This window comes from Callorhinus ursinus, unplaced genomic scaffold (genome assembly GCF_003265705.2).
Source record: "Callorhinus ursinus isolate GAN/ISIS: 27379988/994484 unplaced genomic scaffold, GSC_fseal_2.0 scaffold11, whole genome shotgun sequence".
NCBI classification, from domain to species: domain Eukaryota; kingdom Metazoa; phylum Chordata; class Mammalia; order Carnivora; family Otariidae; genus Callorhinus; species Callorhinus ursinus.
The window spans coordinates 28,156,602-28,174,890 of record NW_027397073.1 but is presented as its reverse complement, the minus strand read 5'-3'; the positions used below and the strand labels follow the sequence as shown (position 1 = coordinate 28,174,890).

The window sequence follows — 18,289 nt, the reverse complement described above, 5'->3', positions numbered from 1 at the left end:
CCTTTGCAAATGGCTGACGCATTTGATATGTATCGATCATACACGAGGTCTTTGATATTGAAGCTAATTATGAAAATGGCCACAACATTTGCGAGTGTCTGCCGTGTGCCAGGAAGCAACTTAGAAACTTCACACAGAATCATCCCTAATCTTCACCACAAAGTAGGCGATGCTGTTTTAGTTTTACTGATAAATAAAACAAGACAAGAACCAAGGCTTAGCAAGTTTACAAAACTTGCCCAGGGGTCACATAAGATCACAAATAACAGAGCCAGGAATCAGTCCAAGTTGGTCCCGCTGCTAGCGTTCTCTCCGTACCCCCACTGATTCCGAAGAACTGACTATAGGGTCCGTCATCAAGAGAATGCACCCTTTGAGTAAGGGGCAGCGATGGATTACAATGCTCTCATTGGGTCTATGCTAAGTTCTACCAATGTATTTCCTAAGACAACCCACCATATTTTGTCAGAGATTTATTTCACATGCATATTGATTCTGAATAGAGTTTTCAGAATCATTACCCTATATGAGCCTCATGGTAAAGATATGAGGTAGGCAGTGCCATTGCTTTACCCTTTTATTCCCCTAAGGAAGAAGACCAAAGCAAGGAGAAATCGATTGCCTTGTTTATATTTACAAGTTTTTTCAGTGGCAGAGCTGGGACTGGGGACACAGGCCTTCTGACTCCTGGTACAGTGCTCTTTCCATCACTTGTGACTGATGGAAGATCTCTGTGCACAGCCTGGCCTCACTGTTGTACCCTGGCTGACCCAGGTGAAAGGCACAGAGGCAGCTATATTAGGACCATCAGGTAACAGACTGGACTAGCTAGCCAGACTGGTCTTTCCAGCTTCATCTCTCACCCTGGCCAACTCACAGTTCTACCAAGCTTCTAAAAATTTTTTTTTTTCCTGCTTCAAGGTCTGCTAAGTTCTTTGCTCACTCCTGACATGCTTTCCTGTCCTGTCACCCTCTAATAAACCTTCCAGTTCCAGAACCCCTCACCTCAGGTTCTGTTCCTCGGTCACAGCCAGTCTTTGGTATCTCAGGCCCTGAGTTCCTAAGATGTTATCCAAACAGTGCATCGCATTTAGCACTGAGCACATAGAGGTCTGAGTTTCGTTCAGATCCTGAAGTACACATAAAGCTAGAGATATTTGTCTTTTCTATGTGCTGAGTATGGAGATGGACATGTGGGTGGGGGTTCTTAGTGTGGCTCCATGGACCCTATGGGCCCTAACAGACACACACCATTAGCTTTGCTCTGGTATACTCGATAGTATTATCTCAATGGTTACTAGGGTATTCAATAAATAGATAGATGATAGATAGATAGATAGATAGATAGATAGATAGATAGATAGAATCATTATTTTAAAAACCAGAATGGGTCAAGTGTTTCCCATTGAGGCTGGGAGTGTGGGCGTTGTCCCCAGAAAGGAAAGAATATGCAAGCCCATTTCTGGGGTGGCTGAGCCAAGGCCTTCAGAACATCTTGAACAGTTCTGTCACCATCCACACTTGGCCTGGGCAGAACCAGAAACCAGTATTTCTGAAGAGTGGATCTGGGTGTCAGAATGTAAAGGTCTTGAATTAAACTCAACTATTGACTTGCTTTTAGCTCTTAAGCCCCATCATTCCTTGTTAAGAGTCATTCACTCATCCTCTAAATAATTGTGGAGTACTTATTTGGGGCAAGGCGTTAAGTGATACACAAACAGAGATCATGAAGATAGGGTGCCTGTCACCAAAAATATATCAAGTTAGCCGGGCACAAATGACAACACGTATATAATAAGTGCATATGGGCAGGACAAATAGAAAGGAGAAATTATTCTAGACTTGCAAGGAGCCTCACTTACAGAAATATTCCTTGATGAATGTAACTGGGCCTCAAAACTATCTTAAATAGGCAGAGGTAGGGAGGGAGCCATCCCAGTCCAAAAGTAGGGAAGTGTTCCAGGTGTTGAGGGAAGAGTAAGTTACTTCATGTGTTGGAGTGAGTAGTTGGGATTATGAAATAGTGAATCGTAGAGGTCATCGAATGCCCGGTCATGGAAGTCAAACTTTGGTGGACAGAAGGGACAATATAACGTGGCATAGCACCCAAATGAGTGTTTCAGTATCTTCCCATCTAAAACGAGGCCAGGTAAACAGATTGCTCCCTCTCCGCCTCTGCTTGGTGGTGAGGAACAGGGAGGCAATTAGCACCAAGGCATCTGCATCCCTTAGGTGGAAGCAAAACAGCACCAGCTACATAGAGCATGGAGCTGGGTTACTGGAGGCTGATAGTTATCATATTGACTCTCTGAACTCTGGCTGTGAACAGTTTGCAAACCCAAGAGGGATGGTAAGTGACAATGGTTGTTTAAAGCTGTGAAATCCTTTCTCCAGTTCTCTTCTGATGTACGCTGAAAGCCAGAATTTAAATAATCTTTGGAGAGATGCTCCTAAGCTTCTGATAACATTAATTACTATCTGCCCTCTTGGCCTCATTTGTCACATTTGATCCTTTCCTCCATGAACCTCTTTTCCCTTGGCTTCTGGGGCAGCACTGTGTTTTCCTCTGAGTTCTGCCTGCTCCTTTTCGGAACCTCTTGCTGGTCCTGCTCATCTCCCTGGCCTCTAAACACTGGAGTGCCCTGGGAGTCTGTCCGCCATTCCAGTCTTCTCTCTGGTATATGCTCACAGGACGTTGATTACCATCTATACACACAAGACATTCAAATGTCTCTCTCTAGCCTGGACTTACCAGCAGAAACTCCAATCTTGTATATCCATTCTGTTTTCCACAGTAGACACTCCTCTGCCCCAAGCCCACAATGGCTCCCATTTCCTTCTGTGCAGAAATCAACTGGCCTCATCTCACTATGCTCCACCTTGCAGAAGGCTCTAAGCACCAGTGAGCTTCAGGTATTTGGTTTTTGCTGTTTTCTCCCCCAAACATCTGCAGGGCTTGCTCCTGACCTCTCTGCTTAAATATCAGTTATCCATGATGCCTTTGCTGACCACTCTATATAAAATCACAGACTCCACCTCTTCTGACTTTCCCTGTTCCTCCTAACCTATGTTATTTTTATACATCACATTTATCTCTACCTGATGTGCTATCCATTTTACTTGCTTATTTGTTTATTAGCTGCCATTCTCTACCAGAATGAAAGCTCCTTGAGGGCAGACTTTGCTCACTGGTATGCCCTAGTGTCTAGAACAGTATTTGGTGCAAATAAATATTTGTAAAATGATTCATGAAATCATCTCCTTTAGATACAGAACTCAGAAGAGACAGTCTGGGTTAGGATCTGGCCCAGGATGAACTTGCTCAAAGGTTACTGCCAAGGAGAGTCCTCAAGGTGGAAGTCTTGGGTAGAGACCAGGTTTTGCTGCAAACATGCTCTGTGGTTTTAGGCAATTCGGGAATAAATCTACTAAACCACAGTTTCCTCCTATGTTGAATGGGTCCTGATATCTTACCAATAAGATGGGAGTAAAGATTAATTGAGGGCATGGATGTACTTCTGCCAGTTAGAGGGTTGATCCTTTTCTCACCCTGAAAAAGGAATCAAACTTGGCTTCTCTTTTTTTCTTGGAGAAGGATATGTGTCCAGTCAATTATATTTGTCTTCCTTTGGCACAAGAGAGTAACGTAGGGTTTTTTGTTATTGTTGTTGTTTCTAGCTTTAAGCAGGCATTTTGTGGGTGGATGTGAAGACATTTGGCTTTATTTTGAGGATGGTTTCTTATTTTATCCTCTCTTGTTTATGTAGGTTTTTTTTGTTGTTGTTGTTGTAATGTGATAAATGGCCAGCAACTTCCCTGAACCCTGTGGAAATGGTATCCAGGCTACAGAATAATTATTTAGTGAATGGTGGATCCAGTTTATGTTGGCACAGATCAAATTAATCATGATTAGTCATGCCTTCTCTGACAGTAACCTCATCCCTTGCAGAAAGACTCCTCTTTATTAAGAAGTAATAGCTGTGAGGAATGTCTGAGCCCCACTCTGGTTCACGGTACTGTGGTTTTCCCCATATCTTGGCAAGAGAGATGAAATCCAGATTTAATCCCATCCAGATTAAAGCAAACAAACAAACAAAACCTCCCATGAGGCCTCTCTCTCCTTGCTACTGTTGCCTGCCATAGGAATACAACTTCTAGAATGAAAAAGAAAAGTAAAAAAAGAAAAGAAAAAGAAAAGAGGCTTTGCAGTTTGTTCCCCCACCCCCTCAAAGGGAACATAATCAATAATTATAATGGTAATTAAAACAAACCTCAAGGAAGTGGTGTTTCATTATAGTGGGACTAAATCCACAGACTTCCTATCCTGGTTCCCTCGCCAGCGCTTGTGTCTTAGGCACGGGAGTCGCTAAACCGCTATGCTCCTTATCATCTGAAAGGTACTTCCCCCTCTGGGGTGTGTGTGGATTGGCTTCGAAGAATAAGGCAAGCTGTTGCCCAGGAACCTTGATGAAGAAGCCTCCTCTTCAGCTTCAGTCCAAATGGAAATATAGAACGTTTTCCTTTGGAAAATAGAGAAGGACAACATGGGCAGGCGACTCAGGGGATCTGGCTTCCGTTCTGGTTGTGAGACCTTAGGAAAGCTCTTAACTTCCTGGAGCCTTTCTTATTGCATCTGTAAAATGGAATGGTAATACAGAACATTATTTAGCCTTAAAAAGGAAGGAAGTTCTGACACCTGCTACAACATGGATGAACCTTGCGGACATTATTCTAAGTGAAATAAGCCAGTCATAGAAAGACAGATGCTATGAGATTCCACTCATGTAAGGCATGTCGAATGGTCAGGTTCACAGAGACAGAAAGTGGAATGGCAGTTGCCAGGAAGTGGGGGGAGGCAGGAGGGAATGGGGAGTCTGTGTTCAGTGGGTACAGAGTTTCAGTTTTACAAGACAAAGAGTTCTGTGGATGGGGGGTGGTGATGGTAGCACACCAATGTTGAATGTTCTTAATGCCACACTTAAAAGTGGTTAAGAAGGTAAATTTTGTGATATGTGTATTTTACCAAGAATTTTTTTTAAAAGATTAAAAATGGAATGATAATAATCTCTAAAAATTACGTCTTTGAGTTTATGATCTATTATAGTTCCTCAGAGTGGTGAGGAGTCCATGAAGAAAGCATTGGAGGCCAATATATAGGGTCCCAACAGATTTGGAAATGAGCCCCGCATTTCCACCACGACACGTATTTGGAGTCCTGTCTATGAGAGGGAGTGGCGTGTGCTTCCACAGAGCAGATTTAGAACCCATGAGTAGGAATGACAGGGAGGCAGAACCTTGTATCATGTAGGAAAGTTTTCTTTAAAAAAATAAATAAAAAGGCTGTCCAAGAGAAATGAGCTTCCTCAGGAAGTAGTCAACTCCCTCTCACGGGGGTGTCTGAGCAAATGCTGTGGTCATGTGCAGAGTCCTTCCTACTCGTGGGATGCTGGATGACATAACTTTAAATTGTGTTCCTTTCCAACACTCTGCAGTTCTCTTCTTCTCCCCCTTGTCACTGGCATGAGTGTTTCCTTTCATTCCCCTAAATAACAGCATCTATTACTACAAAAGAGAAAAACAACTCTGGAGTTATTAAGGACTCTACTGGTTACGTGGGAGTAAATTGAATTATCTAGAGACAGATCAAATCTGCTTGTAAGAAACTGTTTTGTTCTTAGAGGAGTCACCAACTGTGACTTGGACCTCAAACTTAGGGTTTCCAGTTCAGCAAAGGGAAGGAAATCAGCAAACTCAACCCACCGAATTGGCTTTAAGCTAAGGAACACTTTACCTCCTTAAAATGGCCACATTAAATGCCTGTAAGAAAAAGATTTTATCGGTTACAAAATTGTGGTGTTATACGTGCTTATAACGTTAAGCTTTGTGATTAGTGCCAACGGAGGCCACTGTATTGGCCAGGGCATCATAATTCCGAGCTAGAGGTGTGCTGTTTGAGAGAGTGTGAAAGTTTTGTTATTTTTAGATCTTTAAAAATTAGGCATCATCACTTATTACAGGGTTGATAACAGGTGCTTTTTACATACTTCTTGGGAATACAGTGAAATAACTTCATGGTATAAAGTCTGTCTCAGATAAGCCTTTAATATACTCATTTCTTGAGCTGGCCAGTCTTCTGTCTCAAAGTTAATGAGCTGATAATTAAAGTCAGAGTCAGTTCATTCTGAAATAGGCTTAGTGCCCTGAAAACTTTTGGTGAGATGAAATTGGAATTTCATAGAATACTGTGACTACCTTTCTCATATTACTTATCCTAATGTTTTGGAATATTCTGATGATTTATCTTTCCCATCACAGACTCTAAGCTCCTTGAGATCAGGGTTTGTGTTTCTTTCACCTTGGTATCTCTGTATCTCTGTATAGGAGGACAGTAGGTATTCAGTAAATGAACCTCAGAATGAATGGTGAAAGTCTATAATCATCCCCTGTGGAGAGAACCCATACCTGTTGTTGGTAACTGGGACGGTGGTCTTTAAGATGTGATTTCAGGAACCCTAATGCACTGGGGGGCCAATGTTGGGGGCCAAGAGGGTGCTAAACCTAACCATAGAAGCTTTGCTCCTGATCTGTTTTACATATTAGGATCTTGTGTGAAGTTTTCTCTAAGAATATTCTGGAAAACACACATGGACAAATACTTAAAACATTAGGAGATGCTTTCATGGTGTACGTGTATGTGTGCACCTATGTGGTGTGTTGTATATTGCAGAGCTCGGGGTGAGGTATGATGTTTTCAAGTTTCTTTACTCAGTTTAACTCTCCATTAAATGCTTCTCTCATTTGCAGGAATTGGGCTGGTCACAATACAAATTGTTCCATTAGGGATCTGTCAAGACTAGCTAAGGATTTTGTTCATATTTATCAAGTTTTTTGGTGATTACCAAGTGTTTTGTTCTTTTCTTTCTAAGGAGATTTGAACTTCCCATTAGTGGATTTATACTGATCACTGCTTAACCGTATCAGGCAATGAATTACACAAGAAACCGACAGTTTCTGAATTGTTCCAAACCCTATAAACTATATAGAGAAATGTATTTCATCAAGGACTGTTATTCTGACAGTTGCTTCTGGTTCAAGAAAATCCCTATGTCTCTCATCATTCCCCATGCCCACAGGGGTGCTGCAGTGATACGCTGATAGACTGACTCTTTTATGTCTGCAAAGGGCTGTATGAAGAGAGATGGGCAGGGTGACCTGTGCGGTATAATATACCTGCTGCTGACTTTCTTTAAGTGGCAGAAGAAGGAGGTGCCTGAGGAGTTGGGGAAAAGAGAAGAAACAAGCTGGAGGGTCAGCTGAATGGTCAGAGCTGTGCCGGGGAGTCTGAGGGTGCCAGGCCTGGGATTTGGTGAGGTGGCTGGTCCAGAAAAAGAATTCTTACCTATGAAGAGTTCAGGGGGCCCCACAGTTGGACACTTCCCATGGGAACATGGATAGATCCCTCCTACTTAACACATTTCCAACCCCGTGTGTGTGTGTGTGTGTGTGTGTGTGTGTGTGTGTGTGTGTGTGGTCTTTACCATTTTTGTCTTTTTTTCCATGGTAGCTCAACCTCTAGATACTTTTCGCTTAGCCTGAAACTGATCTTTACTATTTGGTACAGTTTCTAAAAACCACAAGTCCCTTGGGCACAAAAAAGAAAGAAGTCCTGATATGCTCTTCAAACTACATAAAAAGGTCTTTTTAAAGTGTATTCTTTATCTCTGCTCTTAGTGGGTGGAAATTTCTTAGACATGTGTGAATTCAAAGAGACCCACCTAGATGACCTTGACTCAAGTCAGGGTATTCTGGAGATTCTAATTTTCTGCATGCTTCCTCCTTTTCGTCCACCTGCATGGAAATCAGTGTCTGGAAGTAGGTTTGGGGATAAAAGTGAAAATGGGGAGTATAAGATTAAAATTTTTATTCTTCCCCATGACTATTCTTAAGAAGAAATCTAATACGAACAACCCAAAGAGACACCACACGTGAAACTCAGTTTGCTTCTCACCATTACGTCACAGAAGTTCAGATAGGGCCATTTTTCTGTTGTCACGAGATGGAAAAGGCTGGGGGCTGCCTGGCAGCCTTTCACACATTCATCTCTATATGCAGCAGTGAGGATCCTCTTTCAGGTCCCACCTGTGTGCCTGTATACCTTCTAGGCAGCGTAAGTGAATGCGCCCCAGCCTCTCTGTGGGCCCAGGATGGACGTTTAATTGCAGAGATTCCAAAATCTTCACTCTCAACCCCACCATTGAAAGGAAACCCTAGAATATTCCTTACTGCTAGCGGGGCCTGAACTTTTTTCAAAAGAAAAAGGAAAATGCTCTCCCCGTTTCCTCTTTCCTCTCCCCTCAGCCAAGTGAAGAAATAAAACACAAAAAAATGCAGATTCTATGGGAGAGAGACCACTCACTGCTTTGTATTCAAACTGAGCTGTCGGTGACTGGTAACTGATGTGTCCATGAGAAGAGTTTCTGCAGAAGTAATTGAGGAAGAAGAGAGTAGGAGGGCCTGGTGTCTGGCATGTTTAGGTGAGAGACAGCACAGAACCAGAAGTAAAGGATGCTGAGTGAAGGCCAGGAGCCTAGAAAGCGCAGCATCTCCCTGGTTTGCCTGAGCCTGGCCATGAGATGGTGAAGTAACATCCTCTCCTCCCCTGGCTCTTGATCAGCTTGGCATCCAGCATGTTCTGAGTTTACCTATTTTGTTTAATTTGTTTTCATTTACCTATTTTTCATCTGGTACTTGCCTTTGGCTTACCCTTTTACTCTAGAATTTGGTATTTTTTTGTAGTGTCCTTGGGACTGCCAGTGGCTTCATCGATTTGTCTTTTGTGCTTGGATGATACATGCAAAGTATTTTTGCTTTTTGTTTTTAGCACTTGCCAGAACAAAACATTCCCCAGCCTCAGTTGTTCACGAACAACTCACAAAATACTTCGAGTCATTCCTTCAGAAGTTTCAGTGATAACTATATAGATGTCAGGGAGCTCAGTAAACCAAATCTTGTCCGAAAGTAAGGGTGACATTATAGAACAGGCGGTAGAGTAGGCCACTGCACGTTTCATATAAACATCGCAGGAGAGTGGTGACAGAAAAAGATGGATTGGAGAAGGTGTTCCTGGCCCTCAGGAAGGCACGAGGACCTAAGTGTGCGTCCAGACTCGAAATTGTCACTTGAATGCAATGCAGAGAACTGCGTCGCACTTTGAATGGGGGTTCTGAGTCCGCGGTGGCCCACGGTGGGCATCACACTGGCCTGCTATGAACTAGGCTCCCTGTCCTGGGCCCCGTGTAAGGAGGGGATACTGTGATCTCTGACTTCCTATAACACTCACTTGCAGACCGCTTTGGGGGTCCCTGACCGCATCAGAATTAGCTGGGAGCTTTTTAAAAACACAGATTCTCAAGATCCACTCCAGACCAGCTGAATCAGAACTTCTGAGGGTGGGCCTGAGGAACAGACACAGACATACGCACAAGCTCACACCCTCACACACACAGTTTTAAGTTCCCCAGGGGACCCAGGTGAGCAGTCTGTATGGGAAGCTCAGAGGAAATAGGCAGAGAGCTTACAGTTGGCAAGGGAACCAAGCCAAGGCCAGCCATCTCCTTCACTGCCTTGGGCCCTGCAAAGGGACATTTGTCATGGGGAGTTCCCCAGACAGAGGTTTGGGATCCTCACGGAATCAGGCACAGGGATGGCACAGACGCCCGCAGTGCCGAGGACGCAGGGGACGCCATTCATCTCAGGCCTCCCTCAGCCCAGTGGGACCAAGTCAGGCCTGGGGAAAGTCAGCAGAAGGCGGAGCCAGCGTTGTGCCCTGTGTTTTCATCAGCATGTGACCCTTTCCAGCCTTATCAAAATCTGCGTGGGTATTTCCTGCTGACAGGGCCCTGGAGGTGCAGCGAGAACAGAGGCCGGCTGGGAAGGGAATGGAGGAGAAACTCTGTATTGTGGATTCAATATCAGCTCTGCGATTTCCCCCCCAAGGGATAAATATTGTGCTTTGCAGCTTATATGATGGAACAGACTTCCTATGTGTACGATTCCAGGAAGAGAGTTAATAAAATCTCTTGATACCTTGCCTCCCCGGCAGCCTGTATTTGTCTAGCAGTGAGGCTGTGTGCTGTTCATACAGTGCTGGTGTTAGGTTGACATTTGTTTTGACCTTTAAACTTTATGCTTCCTCCTTTGCCAAGCTCTCCCCCGCCTGCCTCCCCACCTCCTGTTGTTCCTCAGTCAGTGAGTTTGATCTTCCGCGACCTGGGCTTTGCCAGAGGTTGACTCTCCCAGGCTTGGATTGGGCGGGGTGCAGGCTTTTCCTCTTTTCTCGGCGCAAGGGTCATTGTGTGACTGTAAAATTATTGTCTGGTGGCAGCTCGAGAGGCATTTCACATGTGGGGAGTGTGGAGAGTTTTGTTTTTTCTTTAAATAAGAAAAGGAAAAGAAAACACCTCCGGGATCCACATCTGCCCTGGGGAGTGCAGGGTTGGGCCTCCTGCCTTGGCTGGAGAAGGTGTGAGCTCCTCAGGAGTCCTGCCCTGGGCCCAGCGGGGATGGGGAGCCCATCCCTGGGAATGCTGGTGCTTGTCGGGGAAAATGAACATTCTTGGCGCCGAGGCTTCTTCAGGTCCTGGGGGTATTTTCATAAGAGTGTAACCCCGGGGCTAAAGGAAAATTCCACTCTTGGGCAGCCTGATATTTCTGTTCTTGGTCATTCTCCCCAGCTGCTAAGTGCTGTGCTTAACCTTTCAGGCTTTGCCCTCAGACTGGCTGCGTTTCAATCCAGCTCCGTGGAACACCACTGGGCAACCTTGGATGGGTTACTTCATGTTTCTTCACCTCAGTTTTCTCATCTGTATAATGGGACTTATGGGGGCATATTGAGAATTAAATAATGACGGAACATACAAAATGCCTAGAACAATACCTGGCATTAACTAGACACCCCAGACATGTCAAACCTTAATGTTATGACTTCTCCTTAAGTATCTCCTACCTGAAAGTATCTTTAATTCCATTGGTATTTTCAGAAATTGGACTTTTGAAGGTGAACTGTGCCCTTTTGTGTAGAAATATCCAGGAGAGGTTCATTTGTTCTTTAATCCTTTTACTTTTTTGGTGTCTGCTAAAGACCAGGACATTTTCTTCATGCAGCTCCATGGAGTGGATTGTTACCGTCCCTCACTTCCCTTCCATACCTACTCCTGTTGAATAAGGGTCTGTAATTGTCCATCTGTGGCCTATGGCGATTTATAAAAAATATACGTAGAGGCTGTCTGTAGATGAAGCATGCTCACTAAGGGTGCCCCTAGACCTCCCACCTATGGAGTAGACTTCAAAGCTTTTCCCTGCAGGTGTTTCTTGTGCTGTGAGCAACCTCCCTTCACCAGTACATTTTGGGGCAGGGACGTCCGTGGAGGGCATCCTCAAAGGCTGTGACTCTTACCAGTGAGTTTTAGTTACAGATATGCCCCCAGAGTCCTCCTGGCAAGACTGGCTCACAGCCAGGCACTAAGAAAGGGTAAGGAGGAAACTCCAGCAGACACTGTAGTGCCGGCTTGGCAGGACTGGGGTCTATTGGTCACCTGCCCACTCCTTCACAGCAGGCAGCACACTGAGGTTTTGTTTTAGTACATCTTTGCTACATCAACAGAAATTTGCTTTCTTCTTGCTCCCAGAACGTGGAGAAGTGGTAGTTGGGATGTTTGGAGCCTCACTCTTTAAGTGCTTACTCTCAATTAATAGAAACCAAAACCAGAACCTAAACAAATACCCAATCCAACCATTAGGGCCCTGCTGAGTTGAGTATCTCAGGGTAGCTGAAGAGCATATGGTCAGATTCCACGTAAGTATTCATCTGTCTCTCTCTGCCCCGCTCCCTCTCCCCTTCTCTGGAGGTGTGTATTCATTTCTGTCTTGGCGTAGTCTGGCATGGCAAGGCGTAGTTCCTAGGTGACTTGTTGACATACTTCTGTTCTTCTACCACAACCACTTAGAGGTGTCCTGGGAAAACGTGGCCATTGAATCAGATGAAAAACAAAAGTCTGAGCCAGTGGTAGATCATAGTTATTGGAGGGTAATCTGAGAAGGAGGAAGGGAGGCCCAAGATTTGTACACTTATTCCTGGTTTGCTGTGGGCTGCAGCTATTGTTTTGAAGATGTTCTTCTTTACAGGATGATAGTCTTTACTGCCTCTTTGAATGTAGGCATGGGTCTCAGCAGTCAGGTGGGGTCGGTTCCAACCAGAGCCAGGGGTGAGGGCACGGGAAATTGTTCTATGCATAGAACTTTATTGAAACATTCATTCCTGACCTGTATCCACGGAAGATCCTTCAGGAGTGTGTGTGTGTGAGTGTGTGTTCTGATCTTCACCCCGTACCAACCTGAGCATTAGACAGCCGCTGTTACCGATGATTGTCACTAGCTCTGACATGTCTTGGGGGTGAGTGAGAGCTATCATGCAGAATGTGACTTGGCAGTAGCTTATTTGTGGAGAGGGTGGGAATACCTCAGGTTTGGGGCACTTTGAGTTGGGGGTAAATCGAGGGTCATCTTAACCTAACTCCTCTGCGGACACTCCGGAAGATACTCTTCACCCAGATTGAAAATGTCATACAGTTTGGAAGTCAGAATTTGAACCTGTGTCGTCATCTAATCCCAGAGTACATACTCTTGACACTTAGGCATCCAGACAAATGACATAACCTTGCTATTTGAGTGAGTCACAAGTCTCTAGATACTTAACAATAGATTCATGGGATTCTACATTTTTACTTGGGTTTTATTCTAAGTCAAATCACTTCAAAGTTTATATAATGCTTTGCAGAAAGGATAATGACAAGGTCCCTGGAGGCAAATTTAGATTTTTTTTTAAACTTTCCTGAAAATGCTAACGAAAACCTTGAGAAGGCTGATACTTTCAAATCAGTGCCCCATGCCTTGCCATGAAGGTCTTGCCAGAAATTAAAACCTTTAGCCAGTGGCCTGGATCTTTTTTTCCTTTTAACTGCTATTGGGGAAAAAGTTCAATGCTTATTCATTCAATGTATTTTTTGACCAGTTATTTTATAAAGGCTCTGTACAAGGTCCTACATATACAAATTTGAATAAGATGCTCTCCCTATCCTCAAAACACTCGCCCTCTTCTGGGAGAGACAGACAAGTGAATCAACATGTGGATATTTCTGTGTAACAAATGCAGTTAGCAGGATGCAGAAGGTGCTATGGTAACATAGCTGGGGAAGTCAGGAAGGTTTCCAGAAGAGGTAATATAAGGTTATGATGTCTGGACTCCTCTCTTTTTCTCACTGTGTGCCTGTAAGAATTCAGTGCTTAAGTTTTGCTTACATTTTTTTCTGCCATGACTTCTTCCCTAGCCTTGTTTCCACAAATGAATTAAATATAACTTTTGTCCACCTTAGTTTCTGACCTCTTTTTTTTCTAGTAGATGCATACCTGGTTTTACCATGCTTCGCTTTACTGAGCTTCGTAGAGATTGTGTTTTTTTACAAATTGAAGGTTTCTGGCAACCCTGCATTGAGCAAGTCTATTGGCGCCATTTTTCCAATAGCATTTGTTCACTTCCTGTCTCTGTGTCACATTTTGGTAATTCTCGCAATATCTCAAAATCTTTCATTATTAATATGTTTGTTATGGTGATCTGTGCTCAGTGATTATGGCTCACTGAAAGCTCAGGTGATAGTTGGCCTTTTTTTTAGCAATAAAGTATTTTTTAATCAAGGAATGTGTACTGTTTTTGGTTTTTTTAGAGCTAAAGCTATGGCACACTTAATAGACTGCAGTATAGTGTAAACCTAACTTTTATATGCATTGGGAAACCAACAAATTCATTTGGCTCACTTTTTTGCAATATTGGCTGTTTTTATGGTGGCCTGGAACCGAACCCACAATATCTCTGAGGTGTGCCTAGAGTTTTCTTTTACCTCATAATTACTTCACTCAATCTAAGTAATTAAGATGGGGCATAATTTTCAAACTTAGGTCAGTTGAGGAATTCCCAACCTTGGGAAGCACCATTTTTGGTCATTTCCTTCACCTTAGGCTAAAAAATAGTCATACAAACTGGGTTTAGAATGATGAAAATAAGACAACCCGATTTGGAAGGGATGTTGTGTACCTGATGCACTTCTAGATGATTTTCTCAGCCACCCAGTCAGGTAGGCTTGGGCAGATCTCTGCTCAGACTTCTGTCTTTGAACTTTGCTCTCTACCTACAGTGCTCAGTTCAAATCACCTCCAGAATGACCCCATCTTGCTTCTGCCTCTTAACTGCCCTCCAGCATTCAATGAACAAGGGCATTTTATTTTTATTTTTATTTTTTTTTATTTTTTAATTTTATTTAGTCATTTGACAGAGAGAGACACAGTGAGAGAGGGAACACAAGCAGGGGGAGTGGGAGAGGGAGAAGCAGGCTTCCCACGGAGCAGGGAGCCCGATGTGGGGCTCGATCCCAGGACCCTGGGATCATGACCTGAGCCGAAGGCAGATGCTTAACGACTGAGCCACCCAGGCGCCCCGAACAAGGGCATTTTAACTTCATTGGTATTTACTTGTAATTCTCTTTTATCTCTTGTGAGGTGGTGAGGTATGGCCATCTATGTGGAGCTGCCCTGGTGGGGAAGGGGGTGGTCATCGTGAACAGTCACCCCCTCCTTGAGGGTGTTGTGTGGGCAGGCATTCCAGGCCTGGACATTAAGTTAAGCACTTTTTTAGGGCACTTTTGCCACCGGCCTTTTCTCCTTGCCCCTCACCCCCAACCCCCATCTCTTTCCATAGCTCAGTTGGATGCCTGGCCCCGAGCGCTCACATTTAGCTCTTCCTGATTCCCTCCACGGCACAGCCCGTGCTTTCCACGAGGATGGCCATTCAGACCCAGCCTCGATTGATTTTTGCTAAAAGGCCAAAGAAAATATGATTTCCAAACCAGACAGAATCTACTCTCATTTTATTTAGCGGCACTGTGAGGTGGAACTGTCAGGGTAAGACTCTATCTAGCAAGTTAGAAACTCCCAAAGCCAGAGGGACAGGAAATTTCATGGTAAATATTTAAGCTCCTGGGCTCCAGGGCAATTGGAAAGTTCGTGTTAAGAAGCTTTCCTCTTTCCCTCTAATTCCCCGTATTCATCACTTGAGCCGTGCCATTTGGGTTTATCCTTTATGCCTAAAGAAGTCTTGCCTTTTAATCTGTTAGCCAGGAAAAAAAAAAAATTGTAAAGAAATATAAAATACCCTAAATAATGCCACGGGGAGATAATATCCCCGAGGGGACATTTAGCACTCAGATGTCCCTAACTGCATGCACGAAGCTGCTGGCCACCTTCACAGAAGAGGATACTCGATAGAGGATCAGCAGGGCTTGGGGGCTAGTCCTGGACATTCTGCTTAAACTTTTCTGCTTGTGCCTCAGTTTCCACACTGGTGGAAAAATTTCTCCTTAGGCTATCTCCTAGGAGGCCCAGAGGATAACATTAGACAAGGAGGGAAGAAGTGCTTTAGAGGTCAAAGTTGGGCAGTAAAAGTCAGATAGAAGTATGGGGTCTCCTCATTGCCAGCACCACCTGGGTGTGTGATTTGGTGTCTTTTCAGCAGGGAGCACTACCTTCCTCCCAAGTACAGGAGGAGAAACCAGGGATCAAAATGTGAAATAACTTTGCCCAATATCCCCCCACTTGTAAGTGGCAGAACTGGGTCATATACTCAGCTCAGCGCCTGGCACTTAGTAATCCTCCCATCTGCATGGACCATTGTGTCATGGCTATTAGGGTCATCCTCACGGTTCTGCTGTGTTTCCTTGTGAACCTGACTTTGCTCCCTGCACAGGTACCATCCAGGGTGTGTCCTTGTAGGGTTGGGAACGTTCTACCTATATACCTCCTGCCGGTCTACTCTCTCCCCCAGAGCTGGCACCGCCACCCCTTGCCCCAGTATTCTGAGCAGGTAAACTGAGGACACAGGAGGCTCCTGGACACCAGTCAGGAGGAAAGCAGGGGTTGTGACAAGCTAAAATAGGCACATTTGGGGGCCAGTGATAAAAATCTGATTTTGAGAAATTTGTTTATTGGATCAGAATGCCACTGATTAGTACTTTCCATGGAAAAATAGAAGTTGGGGAACAGGCCTTCCCGTTTCTGAACCCGACTGTTATATTTACAACCTCTGAGCAAATTTCTGGAATTTCCCAGACGGATTCCCTGGGGCATGGAAATCAAGTTCCTTGTGTGTGCATGGGCTGGGGGGGGGGGGGGGCTGCCATGCCCTGAAGTGTCTTTATCTGCTGGGCCCCCTCCTTCCCTTCTCCCTGAAGGAGCCAGTGCCAAGGCTCGAGGTGTTTAGTTTGGCTGAGTTTGGAGGCACTGATACTGAGCTGGCCTTGTATGAAACCCACTTGCTGATTCCTTTCGTCCCAAAGTGGAAAGTGTAACAGCCTCTGGAGGACATAGAGACATCCCTCCTTTCCATCCCTCTCTTATTCAGCCTACCGGGTGCTGAGGCCCCGAGACCCACTCAGCAGACTGTTCAAGCCGGAAGGACGCCCCTAACGGGCACTCACCATCCCCTGCCTCGAGTTTTATTCTGGGCATTTTGTAAATGGGCTCAGTGTAGAAAAGTTCACCAGAAGCTTACCAGTGAGAATTTGGTGTCACTTGCTTGGCCTATCCATACAGAACTCTCAGGTGCTGAATCCTAAATATTTGTTACTGCTAGCACTTGATTTTCTTGATCTCATCTTGTGAATTTTACTAGGAAGGCGAACGCCAAAAAAAGCCGTGTTTTATTTTTTCTGAGGTCAAAAATGTAATTTTTTTAGGTTGGCAAACCCAGGGTTGAGACACGCTACTTTCCATTAAATGACTCACTTTCTTTTACTCTCTAAAGGTCTACTCTAGTTTTCGTGCCCACAGCCCGCCATTGCTACCTGGGGGCCACAGAGAAGGGCTGGGGAGCTGGGGGCGGGCTCCCACGGGGGGGGGGGGGGGGGGGGGGGGGGGTGGAGCAGAATGGTGGAATTTGTCATTCCTGCCCAAAGCCCGGGGCAGACCTGGGATCTCTCCACTGGAGCCCCTGCAGGGACTGAGCTGCCTGCTGAGGTCTATTTACTTAGCGCCCCCCCCCCCCGCCCGCCCCCGAGCATTTAATCCTGTTCAGTGTGGGGTGATGTCACTGGGTCAGAGCCTTGGAGCTGGGCAGCCGAGTGGAAGAAGAAGGATGAATGGCTGGTTGAGGCCTGAGGTGTTGGGTGGCCACTGAGTAGTGACTGGAGCAGCCTCCCGGCCACCGCCGCGTGTTGATTTTGTAGTGAGATCATTACCTTTCCTGGGTTGTTAAATGCAGTTTAATCTTCCTTAAGACAGGGCTGGACAATGTTGCTTTTGTGACTTCAGAGAGTCACTAGACAAGTTAGAAGAGGCCGGGTTTCCAGAATTTCACCAGGAGGAAAGCACAGCCCTGTCAGAGCCGGGGATGGGGGCGTAGGGGGTGGGTAAAGCTTCTGTTCTCCGGAAATGTGCACTATGTCATCTTCTTCAGAGCCTCGCACTTGGCCGGGATGTGGGCGGCTGAAGGGCATGCGTGGAGTCCCCGCAAAGTGCTCCAGGCTGGGGAAGGCTTGCCTGGGGCAGAGCATAGCATAGCACACCCCCCCAAAACCGGGACGATCGGTGTCCGGGGTGCGAGAAACACCTCATGCGTCACAGATGTCAAAATACATAAACTGCCTTGGTGTATATTAGTTTCCCTTTGTGACTGAGGGGAGTCTTGCAGTTCCTTTTTCTTTTATAACAATAGCCTGCCAGTGGTTACTTTGCAGACAAAGTTGGCCAGAGAGGACAGATAGGGAGAGGGAGGGAGGGAGAAAAGGGGAACAGAGAGAGGGAAAGACCGCTAGTCCAGGCTGCCCACTGCTAACTGCAGGGAGACTTTGTTAAGAGGTAGGCTTTGAGGAGCTCCTTCCCTGCCTGCCTACCACCAACATGACCGGACCTGTGCCCAAGTGTGCGGTCCTCCACTTACACAGAAACAGGAAACAGGCAGGCAGGGCTCTAACTCTGCCTCCCCCCCCCCCCGGGGGGGGTCGGCGGCAGGGGGGCACAAGTTGGGGGAGACCCGGTTGTGCTCCATGACGATGATCCTCACAAGGCTCCAGAAAATGGGCATCTTCCTCTTCTCTCCTTCATGTACCTTCCTGATCACCCACAGAGGAAGAGGGACAGCTGAGAGGTGAGGAGCCCCATGTCCCTGCCGACTCGTCCCATCCTCGCC

General features: G+C 45.4%; 1 protein-coding gene across 5 annotated transcripts in view; it reads left to right on the top strand.

Annotated features, from left to right (window-relative positions):
• SETBP1 (SET binding protein 1) overlaps positions 1-18,289 on the top strand; it is a 362,001-nt gene that overhangs the window by 74,486 nt on the left and 269,226 nt on the right. The window lies entirely within an intron of this gene.